The sequence below is a fragment of the Mytilus trossulus genome, chromosome 13 (genome assembly GCF_036588685.1).
Source record: "Mytilus trossulus isolate FHL-02 chromosome 13, PNRI_Mtr1.1.1.hap1, whole genome shotgun sequence".
NCBI classification, from domain to species: Eukaryota; Metazoa; Mollusca; class Bivalvia; order Mytilida; family Mytilidae; genus Mytilus; species Mytilus trossulus.
The window spans coordinates 62,272,936-62,288,657 of record NC_086385.1 but is presented as its reverse complement, the minus strand read 5'-3'; the positions used below and the strand labels follow the sequence as shown (position 1 = coordinate 62,288,657).

Here is a 15,722-nt window from a genome sequence, read left to right as displayed (position 1 = left end):
ATAAACAATTGACTGTTTTACTGCTTTAGTGATTAAGATTTTAACACAATGTTGACAGCTAGTGATTAAGATTTTAACACAATGTTGACAGCTGTACCCCTATTTTTACTGACTGTTTTAACTGCTTTAGGGATTAAGATTTTAACACAATGTTGACAGCTGTTCCCCTTTTTTCACATTTTTACCTATTATATCTGACATCTGTAGGTTTTGTTAACACATCTTTCACAATACATTGGAATTTTATGCAACTGTCATACAAGTGTAAGGTTAACCTAGTTATTAAACCAGGTTTAATCTACCATTTTTTGCATAAACAAATGCATGTGCCAAGTCGTGAATATGACAGTTGTTTTCCATTTGTCTGATGTGTTTGAGCTTTTGATTTTGCCATTTACTAAAGGCCTTTCCATTTAAACTTTCCCTCGGAGTTATATATCACTTTTTACTGATTTACTCAGATTTTATTGTGTAACATTGGTGCAAGGTACAAACACAAAACTGACTGTGATTGGCCAATAATAATAGATTTGGGTCTAATCAAATTTTAATCACAACGTATGTAAATACCAAGATCTTCTGCAGTACTTTAAACAATTGATAAAAGGGGGTTGTATTTCATGTTAAAGATTTCTAATGATGATTAGCAAACAATAAGAACATGTAGGTATGACATTTCGTGGTGAGATTAAAAACCCCAAATATTTGTATATCCGGCTGTATAGAGGCCAATTTTATTTTGGTTTGTTTGATTATTATTTATTTTGAATTTTCAAATATTTTGGCCTCAAACATCACTGACGAGCCATTGCATGTCGAAATGCGCATCTGATGCTGAAAAATTGTTCCGTTTATGCTATTAATATATGTAAAGTTGATTCATGTTTTATGTAACAGACAGTAGAGATAATTTAAAAAGGTAAACCCTATTTTTTTTAGAGATTTTCTTTTATAATTAAATTCAATCCTGCACTCATTTAGAAATGAAAAAAGCTCGTTGTCCTGTGCTGATGAGTGCATTCAATATTATCTATTTTTAAACTGTGGGTTATAATCTTCATACAGTGGAAGAAATTTACAAAACACTATGATCATTGTAAGAGTTTTGATCATCGTCGAAAGCCGGACGGTAACTTATAGTTCTTAACTCTGTTGAAATGTCTAATCTTAATATGAACTGTGATGATGCCTAAGTTTTATTAACCCAGACATCGCATCTTATGTTAAAATATAGGAAAATATAATTCTGTAAAGATATAATCTTTATTGATTGTATATATAACTTAAACAAGTTTTTTAAAATTTATAGTAGTATATGTAAAGTTTTCTTATCTAAATATTTATTTTACATTATAGCATATATCTTTATTTCTAAAAGGATGAAAGTATCTCATATGTCTTAAACGCATGGATATAAAATGGTTTTAAAGATTTTTTATATTGTATATGATGATGGTATTGTATCGTGACACTATAATTAACTATTTACTTTGTTACTTACTAGTAACAAAATGGTACTGCATTTATTTATGTGTCTGTTTATGTGGTTCATAAGTGTTTCTTATTTCTCTTTTTTGATACAGATAAGACCGTTGGTTTTCCCGTTTGAATGGTTTTACATAAGTAATATTTCGGGCCCTTTATTGTTTGTCCGGTCGTCTGTTTGTTATTTTCTTTTTTAGCCATAGCTTTGTCAGTAATTAGTTTAAATGTTCCTCTGGTATCGTTCGCCCCTCTTTCATAACATACTTTCCTTATATGATCTGTTGATAAATGTAGAAGTTGTTTAAGGTATTTAGGTTCGAACTCCCTCTGGCAAAATAGACAATAATTGCATTTAACTAATCATTTTAGGTCCCTTTAAGTCATTTAGCTCTTCTTATAGTCAGGTTCTGCTACACAATTATTTCTCAGGTTTCAAAATCTTTGGTTTGATGACGAAGGTATATCAAGAATAGCGTTTGGACACTCCTATCTAAAAAAAATGTAACTTTTTCATATTTGTTTCATTTACACCGACGTCTTACTGTAGCAAACTATTGTACCTTTGAGAAGTTGTAATAAACATCGACTTATAACTGTGGCCTGTTATAGGACGTTTGAGAAGTTGTAATAAACATCGACTTATAACTGTGGCCTGTTATAGGACCTTTGAGAAGTTGTAATAAACATCGACTTATAACTGTGGCCTGTTATAGGACCTTTGAGAAGTTGTAAAAAACATTGACTTATAACTGTGGCCTGTTATAGGACCTTTGAGAAGTTGTAATAAACATCGACTTATAACTGTGGCCTGTTATAGGACGTTTGAGAAGTTGTAATAAACATTGACTTATAACTGTGGCCTGTTATAGGACCTTTGAGATGTTGTAAAAAACATTGACTTATAACTGTGGCCTGTTATAGGACCTTTGAGAAGTTGTAAAAAACATTGACTTATAACTGTGGCCTGTTATAGGACCTATGAGAAGTTGTAAAAAACATCGACTTATAACTGTGGCCTGTTATAGGACCTTTGAGAAGTTGTCAAAAACATTGACGTATAACTGTGGCCTGTTATAGGACCTTTGAGAAGTTGTAAAAAACATTGACTTATAACTGTGGCCTGTTATAGGACCTTTGAGAAGTTGTAATAAACATCGACTTATAACTGTGGCCTGTTATAGGACGTTTGAGAAGTTGTAATAAACATTGACTTATAACTGTGGCCTGTTATAGGACCTTTGAGAAGTTGTAAAAAACATTGACTTATAACTGTGGCCTGTTATAGGACCTTTGAGAAGTTGTAAAAAAACATTGACTTATAACTGTGGCCTGTTATAGGACCTTTGAGAAGTTGTAATAAACATCGACTTATAACTGTGGCCTGTTATAGGACGTTTGAGAAGTTGTAATAAACATTGACTTATAACTGTGGCCTGTTATAGGACCTTTGAGAAGTTGTAATAAACATCGACTTATAACTGTGACCTGTTATAGGACGTTTGAGAAGTTGTAATAAACATCGACTTATAACTTTGGCCTGTTATAGGACGTTTGAGAAGTTGTAATAAACATCGACTTATAACTTTGACCTGTTATAGGACCTTTGAGAAGTTGTAATAAACATCGACTTATTACTGTGGCCTGTTATAGGACGTTTGAGAAGTTGTAATAAACATCGACTTATAACTGTGGCCTGTTATTGGACGTTTGAGAAGTTGTAATAAACATCGACTTATAACTGTGGCCTGTTATAGGACCTATGAGAAGTTGTAAGAAACCTCGACTTATAACTGTGGCCTGTTATAGGACCTTTGAAAAGTTATAATAAACATCGACTTATAACTGTGGCCTGTTATAGGACCTATGAGAAGTTGTAATAAACATCGACTTATAACTGTGGCCTGTTATAGGACGTTTGAGAAGTTGTAATAAACATCGACTTATAACTGTGGCCTGTTATAGGACCTTTGAGAAGTTGTAATCAACATCGACTTATAACTGTGGCCTGTTATAGGACCTTTGAGAAGTTGTAAAAAACATTGACTTATAACTGTGGCCTGTTATAGGACCTTTGAGAAGTTGTAATAAACATCGACTTATAACTGTGGCCTGTTATAGGACGTTTGAGAAGTTGTAATAAACATTGACTTATAACTGTGGCCTGTTATAGGACCTTTGAGATGTTGTAAAAAACATTGACTTATAACTGTGGCCTGTTATAGGACCTTTGAGAAGTTGTAAAAAACATTGACTTATAACTGTGGCCTGTTATAGGACCTATGAGAAGTTGTAAAAAACATCGACTTATAACTGTGGCCTGTTATAGGACCTTTGAGAAGTTGTAAAAAACATTGACTTATAACTGTGGCCTGTTATAGGACCTTTGAGAAGTTGTAAAAAACATTGACTTATAACTGTGGCCTGTTATAGGACCTTTGAGAAGTTGTAAAAAACATTGACTTATAACTGTGGCCTGTTATAGGACCTATGAGAAGTTGTAAAAAACATCGACTTATAACTGTGGCCTGTTATAGGACCTTTGAGAAGTTGTAAAAAACATTGACTTATAACTGTGGCCTGTTATAGGACCTTTGAGAAGTTGTAAAAAACATTGACTTATAACTGTGGCCTGTTATAGGACCTTTGAGAAGTTGTAATAAACATCGACTTATAACTGTGGCCTGTTATAGGACGTTTGAGAAGTTGTAATAAACATTGACTTATAACTGTGGCCTGTTATAGGACCTTTGAGAAGTTGTAATAAACATCGACTTATAACTGTGACCTGTTATAGGACGTTTGAGAAGTTGTAATAAACATCGACTTATAACTTTGGCCTGTTATAGGACCTTTGAGAAGTTGTAATAATTATCGACTTATAACTGTGGCCTGTTATAGGACGTTTGAGAAGTTGTAATAAACATCGACTTATAACTGTGGCCTGTTATTGGACGTTTGAGAAGTTGTAATAAACATCGACTTATAACTGTGGCCTGTTATAGGACCTATGAGAAGTTGTAATAAACCTCGACTTATAACTGTGGCCTGTTATAAGACCTTTGAGAAGTTGTAAAAAACATTGACTTATAACTGTGGCCTGTTATAGGACCTATTAGAAGTTGTAAAAAACATCGACTTATAACTCTGGCCTGTTATAGGACCTTTGAGAAGTTGTAAAACACATTGACTTATAACTGTGGCCTGTTATAGGACCTTTGAGAAGTTGTAATAAACATTGACTTATAACTGTGGCCTGTTATAGGACCTTTGAGAAGTTGTAATAAACATTGACTTATAACTGTGGCCTGTTATAGGACCTTTGAGAAGTTGTAATAAACATCGACTTATAACTGTGGCCTGTTATAGGACCTTTGAGAAGTTGTAATAAACATCGACTTATAACTGTGGCCTGTTATAGGACGTTTGAGAAGTTGTAATAAACATCGACTTATAACTGTGGCCTGTTATAGGACCTTTGAGAAGTTGTAATAAACATCGACTTATAACTGTGGCCTGTTATAGGACCTATGAGAAGTTGTAATAAACATCGACTTATAACTGTGGCCTGTTATAGGACGTTTGAGAAGTTGTAATAAACATCGACCTATAACTGTGGCCTGTTATAGGACGTTTAAGAAGTTGTAATAAACATCGACTTATAACTGTGGCCTGTTATAGGACGTTTGAGAAGTTGTAATAAACATCGACTTATAACTGTGGCCTGTTATAGGACCTTTGAGAAGTTGTAAAAAACATTGACTTATAACTGTGGCCTGTTATAGGACCTTTGAGAAGTTGTAATAAACATTGACTTATAACTGTGGCCTGTTATAGGACCTTTGAGAAGTTGTAATAAACATTGACTTATAACTGTGGCCTGTTATAGGACCTTTGAGATGTTGTAAAAAACATTGACTTATAACTGTGGCCTGTTATAGGACCTTTGAGAAGTTGTAAAAAACATTGACTTATAACTGTGGCCTGTTATAGGACCTATGAGAAGTTGTAAAAAACATCGACTTATAACTGTGGCCTGTTATAGGACCTTTGAGAAGTTGTAAAAAACATTGACTTATAACTGTGGCCTGTTATAGGACCTTTGAGAAGTTGTAAAAAAAACATTGACTTATAACTGTGGCCTGTTATAGGACCTTTGAGAAGTTGTAATAAACATCGACTTATAACTGTGGCCTGTTATAGGACGTTTGAGAAGTTGTAATAAACATTGACTTATAACTGTGGCCTGTTATAGGACCTTTGAGAAGTTGTAAAAAACATTGACTTATAACTGTGGCCTGTTATAGGACCTTTGAGAAGTTGTAAAAAACATTGACTTATAACTGTGGCCTGTTATAGGACCTATTAGAAGTTGTAAAAAACATCGACTTATAACTGTGGCCTGTTATAGGACCTTTGAGAAGTTGTAAAAAACATTGACTTATAACTGTGGCCTGTTATAGGACCTTTGAGAAGTTGTAATAAACATTGACTTATAACTGTGGCCTGTTATAGGACCTTTGAGAAGTTGTAATAAACATTGACTTATAACTGTGGCCTGTTATAGGACCTTTGAGAAGTTGTAATAAACATCGACTTATAACTGTGGCCTGTTATAGGACCTTTGAGAAGTTGTAATAAACATCGACTTATAACTGTGGCCTGTTATAGGACGTTTGAGAAGTTGTAATAAACATCGACTTATAACTGTGGCCTGTTATAGGACCTTTGAGAAGTTGTAATAAACATCGACTTATAACTGTGGCCTGTTATAGGACGTTTGAGAAGTTGTAATAAACATTGACTTATAACTGTGGCCTGTGATAGGACCTTTGAGAAGTTGTAATAAACATCGACTTATAACTGTGGCCTGTTATAGGACGTTTGAGAAGTTGTAATAAACATCGACTTATAACTGTGGCCTGTTATAGGACCTTTGAGAAGTTGTAATAAACATCGACTTATAACTGTGGCCTGTCATAGGACGTTTGAGAAGTTGTAATAAACATTGACTTATAACTATGGCCTGTGATAGGACCTTTGAGAAGTTGTAATAAACATCGACTTATAACTGTGGCCTGTTATAGGACCTTTAAGAAGTTGTAATAAACATCGACTTATAACTGTGGCCTGTTATAGGACGTTTGAGAAGTTGTAATAAACATCGACTTATAACTGTGGCCTGTTATTGGACCTTTGAGAAGTTGTAATAAACATCGACTTATAACTATGGCCTGTTATAGGACGTTTGAGAAGTTGTAATAAACATTGACTTATAACTGTGGCCTGTGATAGGACCTTTGAGAAGTTGTAATAAACATCGACTTATAACTGTGGCCTGTTATAGGACCTTTAAGAAGTTGTAAAAAACATTGACTTATAACTGTGGCCTGTTATAGGACCTATGAGAAGTTGTAAAAAACATCGACTTATAACTGTGGCCTGTTATAGGACGTTTGAGAAGTTGTAATAAACATTGACTTATAACTGTGGCCTGTTATAGGACCTATGAGAAGTTGTAATAAACATCGACTTATAACTGTGGCCTGTTATAGGACGTTTGAGAAGTTGTAATAAACATCGACTTATAACTGTGGCCTGTTATAGGACGTTTGAGAAGTTGTAATAAACATCGACTTATAACTGTGGCCTGTTATAGGACGTTTGAGAAGTTGTAATAAACATCGACTTAAAACTGTGGCCTGTTATAGGACGTTTGAGAATTTTGATAAATACAGGCTACAATAGCATACAGCAGTTTGAATTATTCCATGAAATTGTTTAAAAAACCATATAAGATATATAATATCTTTATTTTGAAAAAAAAAGATGAAAGTATTTCATATGTCTTAAAGGCATGGATATAATATGGTTTTAAAGATTTTTTTATTGCATATGATGATGGTATTGTATCGTGACACTATAATTAACTATTTACTTTGTTACTTACTAGTAACAAAATGGTACTGCATTTATTTATGTGTCTGTTTATGTGGTTCATAAGTGTTTCTTATTTCTCTTTTTTGATACAGATAAGACCGTTGGTTTTCCCGTTTGAATTGTTTTACACCAATTATTTTTCGAGCCCTTTATTGTTTGTCCGGTCGTCTGTTTGTTATTTTCTTTCTTAAGCCATAGCTTTGTCAGTAATAAGTTTGCATGTTCCTCTGGTATCTTTAGCCCCTCTTTAATAACATACTTTTTCACAGCCAAATTTTGCTCACGCGAAATTCACGTCAATCTCATTTCACGTGAATTTCATGTGAATTTCACTTGAATTTAATGTCAATTTCATGTGAATTTCACTTGAATTTAATGTGAATTTCATGTGATTTTCACATGACATGATTTGACTTGAAATTCACGTCAATAACACGTGAAATAATATATGATCTGTTGATCAATGTAGAAGGTGTTAAGATATTTAAGTTGAAGCTCCCTCAGGCAAAATTGACAATAATTGGATTTAACTAATCATTTTAGGTACCTTTTGGTTATTCAGCACTTCTCATAGTCAGGTTTTGCTACACAATTATTTCTCAGGTTTCAAAATCTTTGATTTGATAACGAAGGTATATCAAGAATAGCGTTTTGACACTCCTATCTAAAAATGTAACTTTTTCATATTTGGTTCATTTACACCGACGTCTTACTGTAGCAAACTATTGGACCTTTGAGAAGTTGTAATAAACATCGACTTATAACTGTGGCCTGTTATAGGACCTTTGAGAAGTTGTAATAAACATTGACTTATAACTGTGGCCTGTTATAGGACCTTTGAGAAGTTGTAATAAACATCGACTTATAACTGTGGCCTGTTATAGGACCTTTGAGAAGTTGTAATAAACATCGACTTATAACTGTGGCCTGTTATAGGACGTTTGAGAATTTTGATAAATACAGGCTACAATAGCATACAGCAGTTTGAATTATTCCATGAAATTGTTTAAAAAACCATATAAATATATACATATAAATAAAGGCAACAGTAGTATACCGCTGTTTAAAACTCATAAATCCATGGACAAAAAACAAAATCGGGGTAACAAACTGAAACCGAGGGAAACGCATTAAATATAAGAGGAGAACAACGACACAACACCGAAACGCAACACACACAGAAACGGACCAAGCATCAGACAAAATACCACGAGAATAACAAATATAACATCAAAACGAAATACATGAATTTGGGATAGACAAGTACCGTGTCACGTCTTATCTTAATATCTCAAAAATAAGAAAAAACAAAAGACACAACATTAAAATGCAACACACACAGAAACGAACAATACTATAACAATGGCCATCTTCCTGACTTGGTACAGGACATTTTTAAAGGGGAATAAAAATGGTGGGTTGAACCTGGTTTTGTGGCATGCCAAACCTCGCACTTTAATGGCAAAGTTAAATATAACATTGAAATGACAACATAAATGTTGCGTATTATTGGACTTTTGAAGTGTTTCATACACATCGACGTTTACATTACTTAATACTTATGCAACGTTTCCTGTTTGCTATAGTAATTCAAATTAGAAATACCATAATAGAAATGTGAGGTTTCGACCTTCAATAAACAATTGACTGTTTTTACTGCTTTAGTGATTAAGATTTTAACACAATGTTGACAGCTAGTGATTAAGATTTTAACACAATGTTGACAGCTGTACCCCTATTTTTACTGACTGTTTTAACTGCTTTAGGGATTAAGATTTTAACACAATGTTGACAGCTGTTCCCCTTTTTTCACATTTTTACCTATCATATCTGACATCTGTTGGTTTTGTTAACACATCTTTCACAATACATTGAAATTTTATGCAACTGTCATACAAGTGTAAGGTTAACCTAGTTATTAAACCAGGTTTAATCTACCATTTTTTGCATAAACAAATGCATGTGCCAAGTCGTGAATATGACAGTTGTTTTCCATTTGTCTGATGTGCTTGAGCTTTTGATTTTGCCATCTGCTTAGGCGCTTTCCATTTAGACTTTTCCCCGGAGTAATATATCACTTTTTACTGATTTTCTCAGATCTCATTGTGTAACATTGGTGCAAGGTAAAAAACACAAAACTGGCTGTGATTGGCCAATAATAATAGATTTATGTCTAATCAAATTTTAATCACAACGTATGTAAATACCAGGATCTTCTGCAGTACTTTAAACAATTGATAAAAGGGGGTTGTATTTCATGTTAAAAGATTTCTAATGATGATTAGCAAACAATAAGAACATGTAGGTATATCATTTCGTGGTCAGATCAAAAACCCCAAATATTTGTATATCCGGCTGTATAGAGGCCAATTTGTTTTTGGTTTGTTTGATTATTATTTATTTTGAATTTTCAAATATTTTGGCCTCAAACATCACTGACGAGCCATTGCATGTCGAAATGCGCATCTGATGCTGGAAAATTGTTCCGTTTATGTTATTAATATATGTAAAGTTGATTTATGTTTTATGAAACAGAAAATAAAGATAATTTAAAAAGGTAAACCCTATTTTTTTGGAGATTTTCTTTTATAATTAAATTCAATCCTACACTCATTTAGAAATGAAAAAAAGCTCGTTGTCCTGTGCTGATGAGTGCATTCAATATTATTTATTTTTAAATTGTGGGTTATAATCTTCATACAGTGGAAGAAATTTACAAAACACTATGATCATTATAAGAGTTTTGATCATCGTCGAAAGCCGTACGGTAACTTATAATTCTTAACTCTGATGAAAAGTCTGATCTGATTATGAACTGTGATGATGCCTAAGTATTATGAGCCCAGACATCGCATCTTATTTTAAAATATAGGAAAATATAATTCTGTAAAGATATAATCTTTATTGATTGTATATATAACTTAAACAAGTTTTTAGAAATTTTAAGTATCATATGTAAAGTTTTATATATTTATTTTACATTATAGCACATATCTTTATTTTGAAAAGGATGAAAGTGTATCACATGCCTTAAAGGCATGGATATAAAATTGTTTTAAAGATTTTTTATATTGTATATGATGATGTATATAGTATCGTGACACTATAATGAAATATCAAATGTCTTACATACTAGTATCCAAACGGTACTTAGATTATAACTATTATTACTTATTACTAGTAAAAAAATTTCAAACATGTGTCTGTTTATGTGGTTCATAAGTGGATCTCCTTTCTTGTTTTTTTATATAGATTATACCGTTGGTTTTCCCGTTTGAATGGTTTTACACTAATAATTTTTCGGGCCTTTTATCGCTTGCTGTTCGGTGTGAGCCTAGGCTCTGTGTTGATAATAATACTTTATTCTGAAAGCAATACAGCTTATAGGATACATATACACAATTTTACACCAATATAAGAATTTCACAAGAGATATATAATATATATAAATATAAGGTGTGCATGAAAGAACATATAATACATAATACATAATACAAAATACAAAATACGAGCGAAGAATGATATGATACTTAAATAAAGTGAGAACAAAAATATTATTTACTGCAATTAAATTCTAAGTTTTTCAGCAGATTTTAGAAATATACCTAAGTTATTCAATTCTTTAATATTTCTGACAGATTACAACTGGATAAGTTTGAGTGTAGAAGGATTTCTCCAATAATACTTTTTTATATACCTTCTGACTATATTTTTTACATTCAAGTATAAAATGGTATTCATCTTCAATAGAGCTAGTATTACAATTGAAATTGAAGACCTTATTAGTCTAATATAGACGAAACGCGCGTCTGGCGTATAAAATTATAACCCTGGTACTTTTGATAACTATTGTTACGTTGTGTTTTGCGTACTATTGTGTGTCCGGTCGTCCGTAAGTTATTTTCTTTTTTCCATCCATAGCGTTGTCAGTTATTAGTTTTCATGTTCCTCGTATTTTCTCCCCTCTTTAATAACATACTTTTACACATTTAAATATTGCTCACGAGAAATTCACGTCAATCTCATTTCACGTGAATTTCACTTGAATTTAATGTGAATTTCATGCGAATTTTACATGACATGAATTCACTTGAAATAGTATAAGATCTGTATATAACTGTAGAAGATATTTAAGAAGAAGCTCCCTCAAGCAAAATTGACCATATTTGGATTTAAGTGCTAGTCTACATAAGAATCAGGCAATGGTGAAAACAAAATGACTAACAAAAACCCACTCAGATTAACATTAATTTATGTTCAAAATGTATAATGATGCAAACATATTCCATTTGTTTCCTTGTCCTGTTCTGGTAATTGGAGATATAATTTGGTTACAATGCACTTGAAATTAACAATTAAGGGGAGCTAACTCTGTAATTTGCTATCATTCTAACCAAAGTTTATCTAAAGATTTCTCAAGTTACCAGACACGCAGACACTTAAGACCTACCATTTCTAACTCAGGACGAGTGCTACTTCAGAATAGGATGACTATGGGTAGGTGTTTTTTTCAGCCATGTTTTTTTTTCAAAATTGCCTGATTCTTACAAAGACTGGCATTTAACTAATCATTTGAGGTCCCTTTTGGTCATTTAGCTCTTCACATATGCAGGTTCTGCTACACTCTTGCAAGTCTTAAGTTATGGTCTTTAAAACATTTTAATCCTATTTTGTCGTTTGGGCAAAAACATACACATTTGCTATCAATTTAAGATTATTGCGCTTTCAATTTTACATTGTATTTGAAGAGTCATGTTGTGCATATTGTGATTATATTCAGAATTGTTGTGTTTATAATTCACATCTTTTTAAATTATTCGATCAACGAGTCATACGCTACTTAATAACGCAGTTATAAACAAGAATGTATCCCCAGTACACGGATGCCCCACTCGCACTATCATTTTCCATGTTCAATGGACCGTGAAATTGGGTAGAAAATCTAATTTGGCATTAAAATTAAAAAGATCATATAATAAGCAACAAGTGTACTGAGTTTTAAGTTGATTGGACTTCAGCTTCATCAAAAACTACCTTGACCAAAAACTTTAACCTGAAACTCGCACTTTCATTTTCTATGTTCAGTGGACCATGCAATTGGGGTCAAATGTCTAATTTGGCTTTAAATTAGAACGATCATATCATAAGCAACAAGTGTACTAAGTTTCAAATTGATTGGACTTCAGCTTCAGACAGACCAGAAAACATAATGCCCCTCTTCTGTCGTAGGTGGGGTATAAAAATCATTAGGAGGGTGTGAATAGCCTTCATAGTAAATAGTAAAACGTTAACTACTTGTTAGCACATGAGGCTCAAAATATTATTATCATTCGTAACGTTGTATTGTTCAGATCCCATTAGCCCAACATCAAGACAAAAATGTGATCATTAACGTTGTTTTAATAAAGCAGTAACCTTTTACCTCATATTGGTACCCCAATCTTATCCTCAATTTTTGAAAATGATTTAATCTCTTTGAGTATTTCAAAAACATGGTTTAAGGTTACTTAATTGACTTGAAAATGTACAAGAAATATTTTTGACATTACATACATTAGCCATGAACAAGTTAAAACTAATAAAATTCAAATTTCAAATGAAAAAGGAAAAAAATATAGAAATTAAAGTGGTAATGCACAATTTTGGATAACGAACATACATTTAATGGATATTTTATTTGATACGACTGTCAGAAAAGTAAGAGGTTCAGCGCTATAAAACTAGGTTCAATCCATTATAAGACGTTTCTTGAATATCTTTAGAAATGTAAAGTATCGACCTTTAAAAAATGATGCACTACTTTACTGCTTTACTGCTTTAGTAATCGAGATTTTCACACGATGCTGACAGATGTACCTTTTTCCTATTATAGGTGTTTGTTTTGTTTACACATCTTTACCAATAAAGTGGAATTATATGCAACTGTCATTCAAGTGTGAGGTTAACCTAGTTTTCAAACCAGGTTTAACCCACAATTTTTTACGTAAAAAATGCATGTTCCAAGTCGTGAATATGACAGTTGTTTTCTATTCGTCTGATTTGTTATAACTTTTGATTTTGCCATTTGCTTAGGGACTTTCAATTTATACTTTTCCTTGGAGTTATATATATTACTTTTTACTGATTTACTCAGTTCATATTGAGTAACATTGGTACAAGGAACAAGCACAACACTGGCTGTGATTGGCCAATGATAATAAGTTTAATCAAATCTTAATCAAAACGTATGTAAATATCACGATCTTCTGCAGTACTTTAAACAATTGATAAAAGGGGTTTGTATTTCATGTAAACAGATTTCTAATGATGATTAGCAAACAATAAGAACACAATCGTATAACAGTTCGTGAGATTAAAAAAAAACCATATATGTGTATATCAAATAAAATATCGATATCAAAAGAATGAGGAAAAGAAATGTATTGTAATATGGGTATTGATATAGACATTGCATTGCGTAAGGTCAATAATTTATGTCAGAAATTAGTTGTCCGTGTTCGTGATATAAATCACTGATGTAGACAAAACGCGCGTCTGGCATACTAAATTATAATCCTGGTACCTTTGATAATTATTTACACCACTGGGTCGATGCCACTGCTGGTGGACGTTTCGTCCCCGAGGGTATCAACAGCTCAGTAGTCAACATTTCGGTGTTGACATGAATATCAATAATGTGGTCATTTTTATAAATTTGTTGTTTACAAAACTTTGAATTTTGAAAAACTAAGGATTTTCTTATCCAAGGCATAGATTACCTAAGCTGTATTTGGCACAACTTTTTTTAAATTTGTATCCTCAATGCTCTTCAACTTTGTACTTGTTTGGCTTTACGAATATTTTGATATGAGCGTCACTGATGAGGCGTATGTACACGAAACGCGCGTCTGGCGTACTAAATTATAATCCTTGTACCTTTGATAATTAATTAAACACTGAGACATTATAACACTACTGTTGTTGAATATCTAGAACTTGCTGTTTTTTTCTTTCAAAAATACGACGGTAGTACAGCTTATACATTTACAAAAATTAGATTTGATACAACATAGAGAATTATATAACAATAGTCAGACAGTCTTCTACAAAACCGAATGAAGATATATTTTTTTTAAATTATTTTAAGTCATGGCGTAGTCAATTTATTTTCAATCTATGAGTTTGACCATCCCTCTGGTATATTTCGTCCCTCTTTACGAAGCTCCAAAACGGGAATAATCCAAAATTCTCGATAAAAGAAACAAGGAATATGACAGTTATTTTACATTAGCTTGATGTGTTTGATCTTTTGATTGGACCATTTGATAAAAGACATTCTATTTTAAAATGTTCTTGAAGTTCGGCATTATTGTGGTTTTTTTTCTCTTTTGTGTCAGAATGAACGAACTCAAAAGTTAGGAAGAATATTAGATGTTGATTAAAAATTACAAAGAGCTCGATGATGATTTTTCTAGGAAGAAGACCCTTTGTCAAATGAAAATTTAAAATTTCCAATTATATATAAAACAATTGGTTTTCCTGCTCCTTCATGTGTGATATTTAAACGATATATCACAATACTATTACTTTATATTCCTGATAATACATAGACATAATATCAACCACATTCACTACTACCGGGTAAAAATGACTTATTTTTAAGTTTTGTGTAATACCAAATGTGTCTAATCATTCAGTATTAACAATATGGTATATATAACCCTTTGGTTTCTATTGCCTGTAGTTTCTAAGATTTAAGATCAGAAAAGACTACGCCATGACTTCAAATAATATTGTTTTTTTGATAAAACCCCCAAAAAACAAACCACTTTCTCTTTAATGACATTCGCATACAATTCCATTAAATTTACAACACTGTTTGAGGAAAACAAACAGATATAAGAGATAACTAAATTAGAGTTTACATTACAATAGATTTTTGGTTCCATTCAACTTTTTCTATTATTAAGGATTATGTCTGTATTAAGTCAGGAATATGCAAGTTGTTTTTCAATTGTTCCTCTGAGTGATAACGTTTGCTTCTGTCAGTTTCTTTTTGAAATGATCTTGGAGTTCGGTATTTTTGTTAAATATACTTTTCTATTTTTATTGGTTTGAATTGTCAAATCGTGACAATATGTGTAAAATAAATACGCGGTAGTAAAATGCATACTATAAATCTAATTATTTATAACACACATGTATCATATGATACTTGAAAGTCTTATATTTGTTTACATGTCAGACTTTAATAATAAGAATTTCGAAGAAAATGATGTATTTGTCGTGCAACAATATTTTTTAAAGTATCAATTTACGTA

At 32.2% G+C, this 15,722-nt stretch overlaps 1 protein-coding gene across 1 annotated transcript in view; it reads left to right on the top strand.

Moving 5' to 3' along the window:
* LOC134694058 (peroxidasin homolog) overlaps positions 1-15,722 on the top strand; it is a 46,710-nt gene that overhangs the window by 10,273 nt on the left and 20,715 nt on the right. The gene's annotated exons all lie outside the window — the stretch shown is intronic.